Below are 6,519 nucleotides of genomic sequence, written 5' to 3'. Positions count from 1 at the left end.
TTCTTTTATGTTTGTGAAACTGGATTGAACTGAACTGATTAGGAGTTGTGGGGAAAACAATACGGACCCTTTACCGAATGGATTGAACTCGAGACTGTGAGACGAATTACGCCTGGGACATACTGGATGCGTGCGCAGCGCGTGTGCGTCGCGGAACCTCTTGCTTTTCATTTCGGCGCCCATGTTAACAGGTTAGAGCATCCACACAGCCCGCGTGAAACTCAAATTATAATTGCGGCGTCCGCGAGTCCGTGAGGGTCCGCATGACATAAATCTCGTCATCAGAGGGTGTGCGCGTGGGCTCTGCAAATTGTTGTGTACGTGCGGACCTCTCCGCACCTATCCGCGTGGTCACAACGTTATGTTCCTGTAGACGGCGATCTACTGCGCATGTGTTGGCGCGCGTTCTCCGAGCGAACCCCAGAAGGTAGTATAAACACATCAACTACCCGTCCGTGGTGTCCGCAGCTGTACGTGTGCGCGTCTGCCCGGGAGTATAAATGAAGCTTGAGATGCGCGTGGCTGCTGCATCGCTTCATCTAGAGATTCGAGGTCTCACCTATTTTCGCCGCGTGACCGCGGTTCTCAGCAGAAATAGACAGGGAACATGATAGAAAGATAGGGCTGCCAGTGGCAGAAGCGCCGCAGCAGACATGCTTCCAGTGTGGATGCTACAAGCGTGAGAGACGCAGCAGTTCAGCGACGCACACGCACTGCTGAGGTTCACGCATCCAGTGTGTCCCAGGGGTTACACCCTCTCACACACCTAAAAACCCGAACCCTTCTCCACTCTGTATCGTTACTCACCCATACACAGCAAAACTTAACCACCCTTCAGTTGAGATCATATCTCAGCTCCCACTCCGGCATTCTCCATCAGCGGTGCCGGTGACACGGTGGCGCAGCTAGCTTAAAAATATATGTGAAGTTTGCGGACGTAGTAGCTAAGTCTATCTGTGGAAAAATTAACGGATCAAATCAACGATGTCTTAGTTACAACAAGATTGAGCTAGCAAGGCAGCTTTGTGTTTATATGTGAGGTATTTATTCAGTTTGGGAAACGCCATGATTTCTAGAAAGCATTAGCCCAAGTTGGGCGCTCGACTGCATCACCGAAGCACATCCTCTCTGTAATATTGTTTAATTAAGAATGTGATATTCTATCGTCATAAGCCGACACAACAAAGCTCAGAACATATGAGCCTACAGGGCCATAAGCGAACATCAAAGAGCTCAACACCACAACGAAGTGCACAGACAACTTTTTAAGGATACTAGCCCATTCTGTGACAACTTTATGACAACAACCTCAATAGATAAGCATGGACACACTGACACTCGTCACCATCTATATCAATCGATCAAGCACAACAATATGGCCAATGCACGGACCAGAACCACCAAGGCAGGATGATAAAATATGCTTTCACTCACCAGCTGACGGCTCAGAAAAGGACAGCATGGCGGTTTTTCCTCTGGGCAAACTTCACCGCGTTGAATCCGCGGTTAATTTTACCAGCAGTTTGAGTGATGACAGTATTCCGTGGCTGGTGGACTCCGAGGCGCTTTAATTCCAGTTTCTCCTCCAAATAAAGGGTTTATGACGTGTGCTCAAGTATGAAATCCACTTTAATTTTTCCAAGTTAGCTGGTGTTAGCTAAGAAAGTCTCCCCTCTTTTGCCGACTGTAAATTCCAAGCCTGCGCTGTAGCCCCACTGCAGCATCATTTGAAATATTTCACAGTTTGAATGGCTATCTGTCAGACAGAGAGCTATCTGATTGGCTATCTATCAGACAGCGAGCCAATCAACTGTGAAATATTTCAAATGATGCTGCAGTGGGGCTACGGGGTCCGGGTATCATCAGATAATTCATAATTCATTTATAATTCAAAAACTAAAAAAAACAGTAAATCTGTTATTTGTTCCAAAACAAAAAACAAAAAACGTTTTTGGTGTCAGAATCAAATAACGAAAAACCAATCAAAACCGGCCCATTATTGGTTTTTCCGATTCGTTTTATCGTTATTCCTTTTTGGATTGAGTATCGAACAGATCTGCGGACATCAAGACAGCGACTACATTAGCCTACCCATGATCCTCAGCAACCGTTGCTATGGTGAAGACGCCAGCGACAGCTGCGCGTGTGTGTAAACGGGATGAAGACGTAGTTATAAAACTGAACTTTACATTTCACACCCCTCATTTAAGAGTTTAGTTAAGAGATAGATAAATATAGGTAAATATTTAAATGCATTTTTGCACTAAATGACTGTGTGGACACACCGTGGATTCTGGCCCCATTCACTTGCATTGAAATCACATTTGAAGGGGATCTTTTAATAACCAGTATGATTAGGAGGAATGATTACAGGGAGAAAAACATCTTTCAATGTTCATAAGGGCACCTGACTGTTGATGAGTGAACCTGTCAAAGTAGTAACTTCAGTATACCAGTATACCATAAATGTGATGGAGTACAGAGTACAATATTTGACCCTAAAATGTAGTGGAGCAGAAGTAGCTTAAATGGAAATAATCAAGTAATTCATGAACCTAATGTTGGACTTCAGTACAGTACTTGAGTAAATATTCATAGTTACTTCTCATCACTGTACTTACTTTACTTCTAATCCTCTAAAAGTGTCAATTTAGAATGAAATGGGACATCTGGATCAATTAGTCTAATTGTCAATTGATTGATTACTATGCTATTTGATCCACCTTGAATTCACCTCCAGTCTGAGTGGGTCTTGTGTAAAGCCCTGACAGAATACAGTAATGCAGTAATGACTTTGGCAATTTTTTTGTAATGACTTTGTCCCCAAAGCCCAGCTTCGATCACAGCATCCTGACTGAGCAGAGTGATACCCTGCAACCATGAGCATGCAGACAGCACCAGGCCCAGTCCTGACACTCTTTGAACTTTCTCCTCTGTTGACCTCTGGAATACAGATTTCAAACTGAGTGCAATACTTCAACTAACACAAAGAAGATTTCATTAATTCTGTTTTACTCTGTATTTACTTTTTCTACCAGCCTCCCACCCACCTTGGCCTATGTTCACGCTCTCCTTCTCAGTTTTTGTCTCCCTCCATTTAGCTCTCTCCTCCTCATATTCTGGACAGTTAAACACATGCCAGACCTCTTCTGAAATGTGTATGGGGAAAAAGAGACAAAGTGATGAAAGACCATATTAAACATGTGCAAGAGACAGCCGTTGGCACATCAGACTTTATTTTGTATAGCACATGTTCTTCTAGCATATGTATTTTTTCAATATTAAAGCTTGAGAGGAATGGCTTCAGTTTATTTATTCATCAGTTGGGGCTCTTGATGGCGGAGGACCATTGTGGGGGAACAGGTTTGTTTTGGACAGGTTTGACATGGTCACAATTTGTTTGGAACTTGTGGTAGATATTTGAAGGCAGTTCTTGGAAGATAAATACAGACTTTTAAGACTAGCTGTATGAATACAGAGACTGTCCTCACCAGGAAGGATGACAGCATAGGTCATGGTTCAAATACTGAAAAGAACAATGGTTTAGAATTTTCTAGACTTATTATGTATGAAGAGAGCAGCCTCAGACAAGATTATGATGAAGGATTGGAGGGAATATTGACTTTAAGATCTTGTTGAATAATTAACTATGGCTCTTGTGAAGACCGCTTAAGTTAAGTCTGATTGAAGTCCAAGTATGTTCAAACCAAGCGACAGCTACTACAACTTGAGGCTGAAGCCAATACAGAAGTACCTTAAAGTGCCAGGCGGCCCATTCAAAAAGCCTCATCTTTTATCTAGAAATACTAAATTAATCAATTTTTTCAATGAGTCATTATGGTCTCAATCTTTAAATTCAGACTCTCTAATAAGTGTGCTGGTGGTCATTTTGGAAATAATTGCTATGTGTTTCTTCAAATGATATTTGAAGAATTATAGTAGCTTTGATGTCTGCTGTGTGGGTGTTGATTGACAGCTGTGATTGAGAGTTAGCTCACCTGCTGCTGTCCCCAGCTCCAGGACTCGCACTGATTTGGACTATTGTCGCAATATTTCACTAAGTTCAAATTTACTTGACTATGATACCTGCCCTGTTAATACAATTTAGCTAAAGCAGCTAACATTAGCCCAATTGTATTCCATTTAGTATTCTTCATACTGTGGTCCTCAAGAGAGAAAATTTCAACTGGACTTGAACAAGACAAATAAAAGAACAGAGCCTCTCATTTAAAATTCTTAGAGAATCAAGACAAGTCTAAGTCAAAAAACACCCACAAGACAGAGACAAGTCACAAGCAATACACCCACAAGACCAAACATCCATGAGACAACAACTAGTCCAATTCAAAACACCCAGAAGACACATCCACATTAAAATGTGCAGGAGGTATCTTTGGACAGAGCCAGCCTGTTATCCCATTTCCAGTATTTATGCAAAGCTAAGCTAACTATGGAAAAACTCCTTACTTAACACATAATCTCACACAATCTTGATGTCCACCACTGACCCAGGAGCAGGGAGTTTTTATCAACAACAGAGAACAGCCAGAATTTTCACTTTTCTTCACCAAGAAATGTTTGATACACATGGCATTTCATATCACAGACTATATTGGAGTGTTTCTCTTTTCTTTGAGGTTTAAATCAATAAATCCCTTACTATAGAGAGACATTTGGAGATTTGGATCTCTGACAGGACTTGAGCCTGGTCGACTCCCCAGGATGGTGATGGCCAGAATGGAGGTTTATCTGTCAGCAACCTGCTCTGTTTCACTTCCATCCTTTTCCTTCTTCAGCTTTATTTAGCCCCCAAAGACCAGCCAGCACCTCACCGCAAGTCTCCACTTCACCAAAAGCCTTTTATTTAGCCTTTCTGTCAGTCCCCTCCCTCTGTCTGCGTCTGATGTTCTTGTTTCTTTTTTCTAAAGGCACTGTAGAATTTTCAGTAGATTTCCTGAATTTTCTGTAGAGATTGGCTGTATTAATTAGATGCTATGCACCTTAACCATAAGAAGAAAAAAGGAAAAGGGAGGAAAAGACCTCTTCAGTGCAGTCTGGTTATTTGAGGTTGTGTGGGACGTTGACTCAAGCTCTGGAGCAGGATCCTTAATGAAGGACTGGTGTGGTGTCAGGAGCCAGTGGTTGGAAAAAGCCAGTAGGGCAATGACAGCATGTGGCACTTTGGCAGCAGAGGAGACTGGCTCTGTAGTGGTAAAACATCCTGATGACTGGAAAACAAAACCCTGGAAAATTGCACAGTGACTGGGAAGAGCACACTGAGCTGAATGAAGTATGGTGGAGAAATTAGATTTCTGGAAGAGGGAAGACCCTGGAAATCCCCAGGAAAAAAACAGCAGAGACAGATGTAAAGGAAAATGTGGGTGACATAGTTGTCTATTTCTATGTCACAGTTCATTGACATGACACTCAATTTACTTTCAACAAGGCCAGCTTCCTGTCTAGAGACTGCTGTATTTTTTCATTTAAATGATAAATGCATATATGTGAGCACACAGACAACGACACAATTACTAATGAATTTTTCAGAATCATCTCCAACTGTAATATTGTTTAACATCTCAGTTCTTCAGCCCCTGCCTGTACCGCCATGCAGGTAAAGTAACCTGGCCAGTGAAAACACTTAACACAACATCTGGAGCTTCTAAACCATCTGCTTTAGGGCTGTAAATCTGTTTCCTTTAGTAAATCCACTAAAATGTTTGTATGCATTTTCCTCTTGAGAGTGTTCAACATAAAGACTGAGGCTCACTGCCAAAGCACAGCTACAGTTTGTGCATGTCTGTCAGCCTATGATTTTGAAGTTAAGACTGGGGTTTGAAGGGCACAAAAACATATTCAAAATGTAGGCGGAATAGAGTGGGCGAGACAGTTCCTAAACTTCATGCAGCCACATGCACCTTGCAGGTACTCACCAGAGAGATTTGGTGATCTATAAGACTTAAGAAAATCAGCACCACAGTGGTAATAAAAGAAGACAACCAATGTCATAATGCACAAAAATGCAAAAAAAAAATTGTTCTGAAGCTTATATGAAGCTTCAGTAGTCTAATCAAGTTAGTCATATCAAGTGGCCCTCTTTGTCTTTCCTTGGACAGTGTTTGTAACAGATCATGAACCAGTAAAGAATAGTTTGACAAATTTTCAACAAAGACAGGAAACTGGGGGAAACTTATAGCCTGCTTCCTTCAAAGGCAACAAAATCCTCACCTTTAAGTAACACATTATATCTAATTTGTTTAATCCATACAAACGCTGCCAAAATGTAAAAACAACCTGCTTTACACTGGGATTATGTGTCGTGTTTTTTTTTCTTTGCCAAGCACAGTCATTTCCTGTCCAGTGAGTTTGCTGGGAAACCAGCAGAGACTCTAGGGTCACAGTCAAACAGATAATCTTGCCAGTTACACTTGTGAACACTTCTGGCATTAACAAATTGCAACAAAAATTGCGATTTATTTACTAAGGATTTGCACTCATTTTCTGAACACTAAAAAGTCA

Source organism: Thunnus maccoyii, chromosome 15 (genome assembly GCF_910596095.1).
Source record: "Thunnus maccoyii chromosome 15, fThuMac1.1, whole genome shotgun sequence".
NCBI classification, from domain to species: Eukaryota; Metazoa; Chordata; class Actinopteri; order Scombriformes; family Scombridae; genus Thunnus; species Thunnus maccoyii.
This window is presented reverse-complemented; position numbering follows the sequence as displayed.